The 14454-nt window shown below is 37.3% G+C and overlaps 1 protein-coding gene across 2 annotated transcripts in view; it reads left to right on the forward strand.

The window, feature by feature from the left end:
* Positions 1 to 14454, forward strand: part of Galnt13 (polypeptide N-acetylgalactosaminyltransferase 13) — a 577725-nt gene that overhangs the window by 27613 nt on the left and 535658 nt on the right. For both annotated transcript variants that reach the window (XM_006974228.4, XM_076569495.1), the window contains exon 2: positions 10898 to 10968. The gene's annotated coding sequence lies outside the window, so the exon portion shown is untranslated. The remainder of the gene's footprint in view (positions 1 to 10897; positions 10969 to 14454) is intronic.

Below are 14454 nucleotides of genomic sequence, written 5' to 3' on the forward strand. Positions count from 1 at the left end.
TCATAGTTCATGTGTTTCCATTCGTTTGGCTATTTGTCCCTATGCTTTATCCAACCTTGGTTTCATCAATTCTCGCTCATATAAACCCTCCTCTTTCTCGCTAATTAGACTCCTGGATCTCCACCCAGGGCCTAGCCGTCGATGTCTGCATCCAGATTCCTCAGTCCTTGGATGGGGTTTCTGGCCCAACTATTAGGTTGTTTGGCCATTCCATCACCAGAGTAGGTCAGTCCCAGCTGTTTCTTGGCCATTGCCAGCAGTCTTTTGTGGAGGTATCTTTGTGGATTTCTGTAACCCAGACTCAGAAAGACAAATATGGTATGTACTCACTCATAGGAGGATACTAGATATGGGACAAGGATGACTGTACTGCTACTCACATCATCAGTGAGGCTACCTGGAAAACAGGACCCCACGAAAGACACGAGGATCACCCAGTGATGGAGAAATGGCTGAGATCTACATGAACAACCTGGACATGAGTGGGAGCAATGAAGGGCGAGGGTCAAGGGAAAGAGAGCAGGAGATCCCAGCTGCATCAAGAACAGTGAGGGAGAACAAGGAATAGGAGACCATGGTAAATGAAGACCACATGAGAAAAGGAAGAAGCAAAGTGCTAGAGAGGCCCACAGAAATTCTTGGTGGCTTGTTATCTTGATACCCTCTAATTGCTCTTGAGCTGAAGTTCATTTTTTCAGATACTATATTAGCTCCGCTCCTTTTTTGTGGCCCCCTTCTCTGGAATACTTTCCCCTCCAGGTCTTCACTCTATGTTATTATCATTCCTCTGAGATGATGTATGTATGTTTCTTGTAGATAACAAGACAGAAAATCCAGGTTTTAAAATCATTTGACTAGTTTGTACCTTGTGATTAGGAAATTGAAGCCATTAATTTTGAAAGTTATTTTGATAGATTTGTATTAGTTGCTACTATTTTTGTTGATTTTGTGGTTTTTGCTTTTTAGTTCTCTTTTGCACAATTGTTGTCCCAGCATCACTATTTTTTCTCCTGTAGACTCTGTGATATGCTTTTCCTTCTCTTCACTCTGAAGTATTCCTTTCAGTGTTCCTTGTTGAGATGGCTTGGTGGTCTTAGGTTCCTTGCAGCTCTCAGCGGAAATGTTTCCCCAATGAAAGAGGGAAAGCTATCCTTTCCTGGGACTGGTGGTATTCCATGGTCTTACCTTGTGATTTTTTTTCCTCTGTAGGGCAGAGCTTGGCTGCCTGCATCTTGAGGGCCTGAAATTGGCCATTGGAGTAGTCTGGGGGTGGGTGGGGCCTTGAGGGGCTTACACACATACTCACTCTTAGACACACAAATATATAATTTAAAAGTCTCTAAAAAAATGAAAATTATATATAAGTTTATATTATACAAAATAAAGGAAGAGATATGTATATAACTAAACATTTCTTTACATTATTTTATTTTTATACTTTTTATCATTCAAAACAATTTTAAAATTTAAATATAGTTTTATCATGTTCTTTCCCTTGCCCAACTTTATCTAGATCCTTTCCTCATCCCTACCAACCCAACTTTAAGTTCTTCCTTAAAAAAGCAAACTAAATACCCAATATAACAAAATGCCCCAAACCTAGAAAACAAAATACATCACCACAACCAACAGCAGTTAGTCTTAAGACTTATTATCTTGCTAGAACTGCAAATTTTACAATATCAACCAATTTAAGGATAGTCTTCAACACTGGGTGTGAAGCGATATGGGCTGCTAGGGTACAGCCTGTGCAAGCTAGGGGCTGCTGTGTTAGAGGCAGTTTTGCTTTTTGGTTTCCCAAGGATAGTAAGTCTAAACTTTAAACATGATGTCAACCATCTGAAACTATAATCAAATAAAAGCACCTGTGGAGTCCATTATTTATTGGTCTACTACTCCAGAATAGGAGATCTGTCCCGGAGTGGTTGATATACCCAATGTCACTCCATCGGAGAAAGCTGATTTTCCCTCTCAGCAGGTATAAATGACAGTTCTGTTGTTAAACTTTACCTTAGTGGCAGTGGATAGGTTTACATTCATTAATTTATTAATTTTTAATGTAACAAAATAAAATATAAAAAATAAAACAAAAACTATCACATCAAAGTCAGTCAAGACAGATCAACAGAAGGAAAGAACCCAAGAGAGGACACAAAAGCCAGAGACATACTTGTTTGCACACTCAGATTCCATAAAAACACTAAACTGGAAGCCATAATATAAGGACCATAGAGGACCGAGTGCAGACCTGTGCAAGCACTGAGCTTGCTGCTTCAGTTTCCGAGAGTTCATATGAGCTTTGCTCATGCTAATTTAGAGTCTTGTTTTCTTAGTGTCCTCCATCCACTCTGGCTCTTACATTCTTTCCACCTCATCTTCTGCAGGGTTACCTGATGTCTGCAGGGAGGGATTTGATGGATACTTCCCATTTAGGGCTGAGTGGCTGAGTGGTCCAATGTCTCTCACTATCTATGTAATGTCTGGCTGTGGGCCTCTATATGTGCTCCAATTTGCTGCTGGAGGAAGCTTCTCTAATGATGGTTAAACAAGATACTGGTCATATTTGTCTTTATGGGTCTAGGAAAACTCACTCAGGATTATTTTTTTCTAGTTCTATCCATTTACCTGCAGATTTTATGATGTCATTTTTAAATGGCTGAGTAATGCTCTATTGTGTAAATGTACCACATTTTCATTTTCTATTTTTCTGTTGCAGGGAATCTAGGTTGTTTCCAATTTCTAGCTATTATGAATAGAGCACCAATGAACATGGCTGAGCAAGTGTTTCTGTGGTATGATGAAGCATCCTTTGGGTATATGCCCAAGAGTGGTGTCTTTGTTAGGGTTTATGTTGCTGCAACAAAACGGCATGACAAAAGCAGGTTGGGGAAGAAACTGTTTTTTATTTTATTTTTGCAGTTCTGTATAACAGTACCTATTTAAAAACAGTGAGGGCAGGAACTTACGGAGGGCAGGAACCTGGAGGCAGGAGCTGATGCAGAGGCCATTGAAGAGTGCTACTTACTGGCTTGCTCCTCAGGGCTTGCTCAGTCTGCTTTCATATAGAACTCAGAACCACCAGCCCAGGGATGGCATCCACCATGGGATGAGCCTTTCCCTATCAATCACTAATTAAGAAAACGCCTTACAGGCCTGCCTACAAGCAGAGGCATTTTTGTTAATTGAGGCTCCCTCCTCTCAGATGACTTTAGCTTGTGTCAAGTTGACACAAAACTATCCAGAATAAATGGTAGAGCTGGAGCATGAGGTAGATTCAGTCTCAGTTTTCTGAGGAACTGCCATATTGATTTCCTTAGTGGCTGTATATATTTGCACTCCTACCAGCAAGGGAAGAGTGCTGCCCTGTCTCCACATCCTCAACAACATGAGCTGTCACTTGTGTCATTGATCTTAACCATTCTGACAGGTATAAGATGGAATCTCAAAGTAGTTTTGACTTGTATTTTCTTGATGGCTGAGAATGTTGAACATTTCTTTAAGGGTTTCTGTCATTTTTGTTTCCTCTATTGAGAATCCACTGTTAAGAACTGTATCCCAGGGGTTGGGGATTTAGCTCAGTGGTAGAGCACTTGCCTAGCAAGTGCAAGGCCCTGGGTTTGGTCCTAAGCTCTGGGGAATAAAAAAAGAACTGTACCCCATTTTTTTTATTTGGGTCATTTGTTTTCCTGATATCTTCTTTCTTGAGTTCTTTATGTAGTCTAGATATTTGCCCTCTATTGGATGTGTGATTGGTAAAGACTTTTCCTATTCTGTATGCAGACACTGTCCAAATGACAGTGTCCTTTTCAGTGTAGAAGCTTTTCAACATTTCCTGACATCCCATTTATTAATTTGTTGATATTAGTGCCTAATGGTGTTCTGTTCATAAAGTCTTTTCCTGTGCCAACCAGTTCAAGGCACTTTCACTTGTACCAGGTTCAGTGTATCTGGTTTTACATTAAGATCTTTGATGCATCTGGAGTTGAGTTTTGTGCAGGGTGATAAGTATGGATGTATTTTCATTCTCCCACATGAAGTCATCCAGTTTGACCAGCACCATTTGTTCAAGATGCTGTCTTTTTTCCAATGTGTATTTCTGGCTTCTTTATTAAAAAAAATGTGTGGATTCTTCATTTCCTTTTCATTGATCAACTTGTCTGTTTTTGTGCCAATCCCTTGAACTTTTTATTATAATAGCTTCATAGTACAACTTGAAATCAGGGAAGGTGATACCTCTAGCAGTTGTTTTATTGTTCAGGATTATTTTAGCTATCCTGGGTTTTTTTTTTTTGTTCATCCATATGAAGTTGAGAGATTTTCTTTCAAGGTCTATAAAATTATGTTGAAATATTCGTGGGGGATTGCATTGAATCTGTAGAATCCTTTTGGTAGATAGTTATTTTTATTATGTTACTATTACTGATCCATGAGCATGGGAAATCCTTCCATATTCTGATATCTTTTTCTTCAGGTTTTTCTTCAGTGACTCGAATTTTTTATCATACAAGTCTTTCACTTGCTTGGTAAGAGTTAACTCTCTGTTTTGGTCTAAACAGACACATACCATTTATTTATTTATTTACCTACATCAAAGCTTTTGTGTCTGTTTCCTAAGAATAAGGTAATTTTGTTCTATAATAAAAGAATAATTATGAAAATCAAGACATTTTGCAACACTATGGTACTTTTTTTTTTGTCTCACAGTATATAGCTTCAACTGTAGATTCATTTATTTCTCTTGTTTTAAATTTATTTTAATCTGAAACATTTTCATAGTCTTTAATTACTTTGGTATTTGAAAGGTTGGGACAGTTCTTTTGTACAAAGTCTTATAGTTGCCTTTGCTTGATGTTTCTTGATTAATTCGGTTTATGCATTTTTGGCATGTACATGCAAAGAGATGTTGAGTACTTCTTAAGTACATCCCGTGCTTCTGTCCCTTTATCGATATAGTTGTCCTTGACAATTAGGGAAGAATGTATCTGCCAAATTTCTCCACTAAAAGTTAAACCTTCCCCTGTATAATTAATAGCTAATTTGTGGAGAGATGCTTTCAGACTTTTGAGCTGTACTGTCCTCAGTCATCCTTTTACCCAATAGTGCTGATACATTGGTGTTTTCTTCACAGCCACTTTATACAATGTTTGCATAATGTTGCTTTTTCTAACTCCTTCTTACTGCCATTTAGATAGGTGGCATTCAACTCAAAGGAAGAGTTTACTGCGTTCATTTTAGACTTCACTCATTGAATCTTTATAATAATTATTTTCTTTCATTTCTTGGTTGCTATGGGTTTATCATGTGGGATACTGTTGAAGTTTGTGCCTGCATCATGTGGTTACACTCACATTTTTTTCTAAATTACCTATTCTTCAAACAGAAAAGTTGTCACCTTAAATTGCATGTCTGTTAATTGAATCAAGAAAACAATGTGAAAAGGTCCTCAAAGTGACACAACTGTTGCTAAGAAAGAGTAAACTCAAACCATGATAATACTAAGAAACTATCCTGAAATTGTGTAACATGGGATTTCAGACCTTTACATATGAAAAATATTGTGTTGACTTTTAAAAAACCCTGCAATATGCCATAAATTAGCCAAAATTTGCAGATCTCTCTCTTATCAGTGTTCAGCATTTCCCTTGATTAGGTTTACTTAATTAAATTGAAGCTTTTCCTTTATCATTGTATACCATACAGTGCAAAACTCCATGTGGGAAGTGTCTCTGAATGTAAGACTGTTGTTTGAGAACATGGATTTTTTTGAGGTGCCGACCCTTTGTGCTTATGACTTTCTCCCTTAGCCTTAAACGTTGTCACACACACAAGGGCGGGTGAGATGGCTTAGGAAGTGTAGCGCATGCTGCCAAGACTGAGGATCTGAATTCAGTTCTCTGGGGCCAACACATGGCAGCGATAAGACTGGTGATGGAAGAACCGAATCCCGTCCATGTCGTGTGTGCCGTGGCACATGCCCTGACCTGACAAAAGATATTTAAAAAGTAACAGGTTTAAAGATTATCAAATACGTACTTAAAGGAATGGCAATTCCAATTTAAAAAAAAAATTAAAGTTTGCCTATAGACTAGGATAATGACTCAAGAGCACCTGATTTGTGGGGTACCGTGGACAAGAGTATTCTAAGGAGAAGTTTCAGTGAATGAAGGAGGCATATGAGTGTAAGGGAAGGCAGAAACTCCATCTTTACAGCACAGAGGGCTAACGAGAATTGGCAAGAAAGGAGGACTTAGACCAGGGGCAAGGCATGCCAGGAGAGTTTCCAAAATAAGGACTAGGTGAGTAGAGAAAATGTATTACATAAGAGAATAAACGGAACTGTCTTGTATGTGCTCGGAACCCAGTCTCACAGAGTCCTTGTTCTTGTATTACTTGTGCAGATACATATAAGAAGTCTTCCATTAAAAAAAAATGTTTCTGTCCATGTTTTATTGCTGTGAAGAGACACCATAACCAAGGCAACTCTTATAAAAGAAAACATTTAATTGGAGGCTTACTTAGCTTCAGAGGATTAGTCCATTCTCATCATGGCAGGGAGCAGGGTGGTTGTCAGGTGTGGTACTGGAGAAGTAGCTGAAAACTACATCCTGATCTGCAAGCAGCATGCTGACAGGAGAGAGAGAGAGAGAGAGAGAGAGAGAGAGAGAGAGAGAGAGAGAGAGAGAGAGAGAGAGAGAGATCAAGACCTGACATGGGTTTTATGAACCAGAAAGCCCACCCCTGGGGACATACCTCCTACAAGGCCACATCGCTAGCTAATCATTCCTAAACAGTCTACCAAGAAGGGACACTATATGAGCCTATGGGAGCAATTCTCATTAAAGTACCACAGCCATTTATTATTTAAAAATATATGCAACAGAAAAAAAGTTAACCATCTTTCAGTTTACAGTAAATTTATTTAGTGATACAGAAAACAAACATTGTATACATATATGGTATGCATTAACATATATTTATGATATAACATTCAAATAAGGAAAAAACTTAATATCAAACAGTTATGTTATCAAAGTGAAGTATTTATATTGCTTTCTTTTTGCTTTTTAAAGTTAAGTTAATTAATATATTATAGTACATTATTATCTATAGTCATTACACCCCTAGCTCCCAGTACAGCTTAGTGCCTATTTGAATAATCTCTCCTCATCTTCGTCTTCCCCCTACTCGCCAAAATTTCTTGTAACTACTGCTATACTACCATCTTTCATGAGATGAATATTCTGGACCCTAAGCCAATACAAAAGTAATATATTTGCCTTTCTATGCTTGTCTTATTTCACTTAAAATAATGATCTCCTGTTTTAAACAGTGAAAACCACAGATTTAATTTTCTTTATGGCTTGTTTGTCATATTCTTTATCAGCTCAGTTGACAATTATTAGTTTTTTTTCTTTATTAAGATTTCTAAAATTCATTTAACATACAAACCAGATCACCCTCTCATCCTTTCTCCTGCTCCCCCCAGCTTCCCTCCTCCAATCCACCCTTCCTCCCCTCCTCCGAAAATGTAAGACCTTCCATGAGGAGTCAACAAAGCCTGGTACTTTGAGCTGAGGCAGGTCCAAGCCACTCCCCACTGCATCAATGCTGTGCAAGGTGTCCCACCATAGGTAATGGACTCTAAAAAGCCAGCTCATGCACCAAGGATAGAAATCTGGTGCTAGGAAAGTTCCCAGAAATCCGTAAGGATGAGCCCAGCTTAGACTACTAGCATTAGTGGAGAGGGTGCCTGAATTGGCCTACCCCAATAATCAGAGTATGCCCTAACTTTCATCATAAAACCTTCATCCAGTAACTGATGGAAGCAGATGCAGAGCTCCACAGCCAAGCACCAGGCCGAGCTCCAGGAGTCCAGTTGAAGGAGAGAGAAGAGGGATTCTATGAGCAAGGGGCATCAAGATCATGATGGGGAAACCTACAGAGACGACCAAACCAAGCTAGTGGGAGCTCACAAACTTTAGGCCAACAGCTGTGGAGCCTCCATGGGAAGGGACAAGGCCCTCCACATAAGCCAGACAGTTATGTAGCTTGGTCTGTTTAAGGGGCCCCTGGCAGTGGAACTAGTTTTTTTCCTTTCTCATTTTGTGACTATGTGAATAAGACTGAAATGAACACAGAGAGTTGATGACTTTTCAACAAACTGATAGCATTTACACAGGAATAAGATTGCAGGGTGATATGGTGGTTGTGTTTTGAGTTTTTTTTTTTTTGTCGTCTCTAATGCATATACTAATTGCCATTCCCACCCAGCTGTGTGAGGGCTATCTTTTCTCTATGTTGCTTCCTGCTCTTCCTTTCTTCAGTCTTTTTGGATGAAAGACATACCAGACTGAGATAATATCTCATGATTTTGATAGGCATTTTTCTCTTGACCATTGACATAGAATGCTTTTTAAAGTTCTGTATATTTTATGACTTTTGGTAAATGAGTGTTTAAGTCTATTATTCACTTTTAAATTACATTATTAGTTCCTTGTTTTGAGTTTGAGTTGTGAAGGTCTTTGCATATGCTATATATCAGCTTCTCACGTACTGTGGATTTTGCAGATATTTTATTGGATCCTTTGATATGATTTCCCTTTGCTCTGCAGAGGGTTTTAAGTTGAAGGCTGCCTTATTTGTTTATTGTCACTTTTGTTGTCTGTGCCTTTGTATTCTTATTTAGGAAATACTTGTTCTTCCCAATGTGTTGTCACATTTTTCTATCCTTTCTTCTAGTGCATTTTTTTTTGCATCTGTACTTTCTAGTTTTACTTTTTAAGTTTGCAATCAATCTTGAGCTGACATTTATAACATGGAGATGGGGGTCTAGTTTCCTTGTTCTGTGCGTGATGTCCAGTTTCCCTCCCTAACGCTTATTAGACAAACTGTGGTTTCCCTATTTTGTCCTTCTGCTATTTGATATCAGCTGGCTGTTGATGAAAGGGTTTATTACTTGAAGGTGCTCTATTCTGCTCTGTTGGTCTGTGTGGACTTTTAAGCCAATACCATACTGTTTTGATTGCTACAGCCTTGTAGTATATTTGAAGTCACATAGCATTACACCTCCTGCTTTGTCCCTTTGGCTATCTGGTCTCCTCCTCCTCCTCCTCCTCCTCCTCCTCCTCCTCCTCCTCCTCCTCCTCCTCCTCCCCCTCCTCCTCCTCCTCTTCCTCCTCCTCATCCTCTTCTTCCTCCTCCTCCTCCCTCTCCCTCCTCCTTCTCTTTCTCCTCCTTCTGTGCATGTTGTGTGTGGTTCCATACAAACTTTAATGCTTGTGTTTTTAATTGTATGGTTAATGTCATCACCCAAATTTGATTATGCACCCAGTTTACAACTTATCACAGACATGCCTAACCTTTTGACATTGTGATATTATGTTGTTATCATCTATAATGCTTATGCTAGAAGACCACATAACTGAGTTTTAATGTGATCACCTGTAAAGTTCTTGCTGGAAAATGATGGAATTGATTCAGAAAATAAAAATACACCACAAAAACCCTCATAATATTTTAAGTGCATTTATGATTTTGTGTTGGGCTCCATTCATAGCCATCCCAAGCTTCACATGGCCCAAGGTGTTGGGAGGTGAAACTTCAGTTAGAAGGCTGGCTGTGAGGCAGTAATCACCTCCTACTAGCCCTGTCTAATTGAGAAACCAGATGATTTGTGCTCAGCTCAGTCTTCTGTAACATGCATTTGCTTAAGAGGCACATGAGTATATCAATATGCTTATTATTGTAGCTTAATTATTTTATTGAAATTGTATGTGAAAACCAATTTATCTATTCTAAGGTCTAAGAACTCAGAAAAGTGAAATTCACAGAAATAACCTAGTTTCTTAACTCTTTCTAGGTTTACTCTTTTGATTTAGCTCCAATCCTGATAACTTTATCTAGCTCTTTTCTCTCTGGCAGAATCTATGTGTTAAGTGAAGCAAAATCATCTGTTCATGGGCCAGGTAGAGACAAGTCTCTTTTCTGTGCTCTAGGAAGATAAATGAGATGAGACCTCAGCTTATGACACTTGTTCTAAATTTCAGAAATTCCACTGCTCTCTGAAACTAACATTCCTCTAAAGAAGCTTGCTTTTCAGGGAGTTTGTAACTACAATGTGCCTGGTCTTTCTGAAATAATGTACTTTAGAGGGCTTGATATAATTTTCATTAGTTGGTGGTTTGTTTCTCTAATATACAGTATACTTAGTATCATCAAAGTCACTTAAATAGAAATAATTTTGGCTTCAAAGTTAATGTGCCTTTTTAATATTATTCCTTTAAAACAAATTAATTAATAAAGCCTGATTAAATAACTTTCATTTTCTACTCACGTTGACATTGTGGAAAGCAGAAGCCATCTGTGAGTGTGTTTTTGTGAGGTGTACAAGCAATATTTTTCTCAGTACATTAATCTCAATTAGAATTGAAATGCAATTACAAAGTGAGTTAGTGCAATTCTTACGATAATTCAAGCAGAATTCTCTTCCAACTCAGTGATCTTCATATTTAGACAAAGGTGCATTTAACATTTTTCTTAAAAATTTTGTGTGATTTGAGTAATCACCTTAAATCTCTACATAAATTTACTTATAAGCATACTATAGTTCAGAGTTGCCTTGATGTGATTTTATCAATATTTTGTGGAAACTGTGTACTTAAAGGTTATTATGGAGTTTGAATTCTTGTCTCTTATGAGTACCCTTGACAGTTATTTAAAATATTCACACGTAGATGGAAATATTTCTGTTCACCAGCCTTTGCATTTGCTAGATATATAGTATGTGTTTTGAAATAAATTTATTCCATAATATGAAAGTATATAGTGACTGTTTGTAGACCTTTTTTTTCTGTGACATTGTCAAATTTCCTACATTTTGGATTTTTCTCCTTCACAGATGTGTTTTGTAGGAGTATTTTGAAGATGAATGTTTTCAAATCATCTTGAAATAGCCAAGCACCATATACAGTAAGTGATCTGTAATTTTGTTTTTCACTCTCTTGTAGTAATGCTGAATGTTTTTGGCAGACAATCATAAAAGAACACATTCTTATTTACAGTTCTTGACATTCGTGATTGCAGAGAGAAAAATGTGTATAAGCTAGGAAATGAGGTGTTCATAAGTTTGAATTAAGTTGTGCAATTTCCAGTTTTCTAATTACTGATTTTACTGCTGTTATAGCTATTTACCTAGAACATTCTTATTTATGATTTCAGTGAGATTTTATTCATATCTTGATTGACAAAAAGAATGAAAGTTTAGTGATATTATCCAGGTGCCTATATGGATTTTTTTTTAAAAGCACACCATCAGATTAATATATATCGAGTTTTTTCCACATTAGGTACTTTATATGTAAACATTACCATTAGTCCTTCCCCCAGCATTTTAAGATCTTATTTTCACTCCTGTCTTTAAATAAGAAAACTGGTAACCTCAGAGCTTTCATGATTTGCTCAATATTTCTTCAGAGTGGGAAATCTAGCTTCCTCATGTGCTGATTGCTTCTTTGGTGTTTTGGTTTTGTGTAAACGTTATCTTTAGAGTGTTGAGCAGGTTTGTACTGTTGTTTGTTGTTTACATTGTTGGTGTTATTTATGATGTCATTGGCTTCTTTTATTTATTTCAAGTGGCACTTCATTCCCAAATTATACAATTTTTAGTTAACAGGAAATGAATAAAAATGTAGATTCATGAAAGAAATTTGAATTTTTATTTGATAAAATAAAATCAGATGACTGAAGTTCTCAAGTCTTCATTCATTAAAGCAAGCAAACCAACAAACCCCTCAAAACTCATGCTGGGGATATTCGCACTTGCATCACATGAGTAAGATTCAACAAACAAAATAAATATTATAAGACACTCTCCACAACTAAATGTTGTTATGTGTGGTAGAGATCGCAGGGACCAAGGCACCACTCAACTGTCTTGTTTGGTTAAAGAGGATTACCTGGGGGACAGCTTTTGAATAGGATTTCCAAGAAAAAGAAATAGGAATACAATAGTGGCAGAACTGATATTTATCCATTTTTTTCTTAATATAACTCGGTCAATAATGAGATATCCTTAATAGATACTTAAGAATGCAGACTGTGGATTCAAAACACCTAGAAGTCCTAGACTTCTCATTTACTAGTTATTAGACAATGGACAAATTCCATAATGTAATTTTAGAATTGGTATAAGAGTAATGACTGTTTCATTCATGTTGAACTAATATATGCTGTAGATACATAGATGTTGAATAAGTGCTAGTAGTTATACAGTTATTTGGAATATTCAAGTATTTTTGTTCATTAAGTATCATAATTGATAATCATGTTATAGAAGTATACAATATGGGTATTCAGTGAGCACTGTTCTTTGAAATAAAAAATAAATAAACGAAATTTCCATCTTTTTTCATAAACCGCAAAATATTCATTATAGCTTTTGGTAGAAAACAAAACACAATCAATAGGCGTATACTGTGTGTGTGTGTGTGTGTGTGTGTGTGTGTGTGTGTGTGTGTGTGTGTAAAACTAAGTAGTTACTACATACCTAGGCTGGAAAGTTTGTTTGTGAGCGTTTTTGGAGAGAAAAGATGACAATTTGGATGTACTAATAAAGCTATAATTCTTATCTTGAGGAAGACAGAAAAAAATTATAAAAGTGAAGAGAAATAATTGCCAACATTTTTGGGGACTAGTCATCCAGGGCTTGTAACAAATCTATGGAGATTGCAGGGTAATGGGCAAGAGAACATTCATTAAGCATCTATTATATGCATTTTACATTCAACAACACAATTAACCATTCATTAAGCGTCTATTGTATACATTTCACATTCAACAACACGGTTAACCTCACAATTAATAACATCATGAATCTGATCTGCTATGATTATTTTCACTTTAGGGGAAAATGTACACTAGAAAGTTTGCATCTTTCTTTATGGGAATGAAGCTTGAGGCTTCTGTACTTCTAATGCTTCTTTATGCTGTTAGCCTAAAAGTTAAATGCTAAGATTCTACAGTTGATCCAAGGTCAGCTTCTTTGTGTGGTATTGTGTTCCCCAAAATATTGTACACCCTAATAAATTTATCTGGGGTCAGAGAACAAAGCCACTAGATACAGAGGCTGGAAAATGGTGGCACTCACACCTTTAATCCTAGCATTCCAGAGACAGAAATCCCTCTGGATCTCTGTGAATTCAAGGCCACATAGTTTTAACAGCTAGGCATGGTGACACACACCTTTAATCCCAAAACGTGAGCCTTTAATCCCAGGGAGTGATGGCAGAAAAGAAAGATATATAAGACATGGAGACCAGAAACTAGAAGCATTTTGGCTGGTTAAGCTTTCAGGCTTCTAGCAGCACAGTTCAGCTGAGAGCCATTGGGATAAGGACATAGAGACATCCAGTCTGAGGAAACAAGACCAGCTGAGAAGCTGGCCAGGTGAGGAAGCTGTGGCTTGTTCTGGTTCTCTGATCTTCCAGTTCACCCCAATACCTGGCTCAGGTTTGATTTTATTAATAAGAACTTTTAAGATTCCTGCTACATCTTTGCATGGAAAACACTATTCCCAAACCTCACAATATATAAGAGGTCTTCAGTAATGCATATTTTATGACTTGATTTCAACTAAAATAAATAGCAATTGTCAAATATTAAACGTTGATAGGGCTATGTGCAATCTCACACTAATCCCCTTGAAAAATATACTGTATCATTAAAGAAAACTTTGCATGTAAAAAGCTTCTTTTCCAAGGCCAGAGGCCATATCTCATGTTTCTAGGACACTTTTGGAAGTTGAAATGACCGACCACCTCTTTTGTGTGACCTTTCCTCTTTATGTCATGAGGAGGAGTTTAGAACAAAGTTTAGAACAAGGTTTTTCATTGACTTATCGTCCTCTCTTTTCATCACCTTCAGCTGTGTCGTGTTCTCAGCACCATCTTAAGACCAGAGGACCACATTGACACTTTCTCTTTGGCAGATCAAATTTAGCTGTTACTGGTTCCAGTTATTTTACGCTTCTGTTCTTGAAACAGACATCGGTCAATGCTTATTGGGGGTGTTTTAAAAATGTATTAGTATTTAAAAGATTATTGTTCTGAAAATGGAAGATCCTTCTTTCCTTTTATGTTTTGATGTTCATTTGCCTCAACCAACAAACATTTAAGACATTTAAATTATTATTTTATTATGTTTATGTTTATGCATGTTTTGGTTGTGCTCTGTGTACATGCCTAGTGCCCCTGAAAGCAAGAAGAGGGCAGAAGATTTCCTAGAATTGGAGTTACAGATGGTTGTGAGATGCCATTTGGAGTCTGAGAATTGAATTCAAGTCCTCTAGAGGACAGCTCATGCTCTTAACAGCTGAACCATCTCTCCAGGCCCTTGGGCAGAGGATCCACACTCTCTGTGCTGTTGGTTTGAGACTGAAAGACTTATAGAGTCTTCTAG

Source organism: Peromyscus maniculatus, chromosome 4 (genome assembly GCF_049852395.1).
Source record: "Peromyscus maniculatus bairdii isolate BWxNUB_F1_BW_parent chromosome 4, HU_Pman_BW_mat_3.1, whole genome shotgun sequence".
Taxonomy (NCBI): Eukaryota; Metazoa; Chordata; class Mammalia; order Rodentia; family Cricetidae; genus Peromyscus; species Peromyscus maniculatus.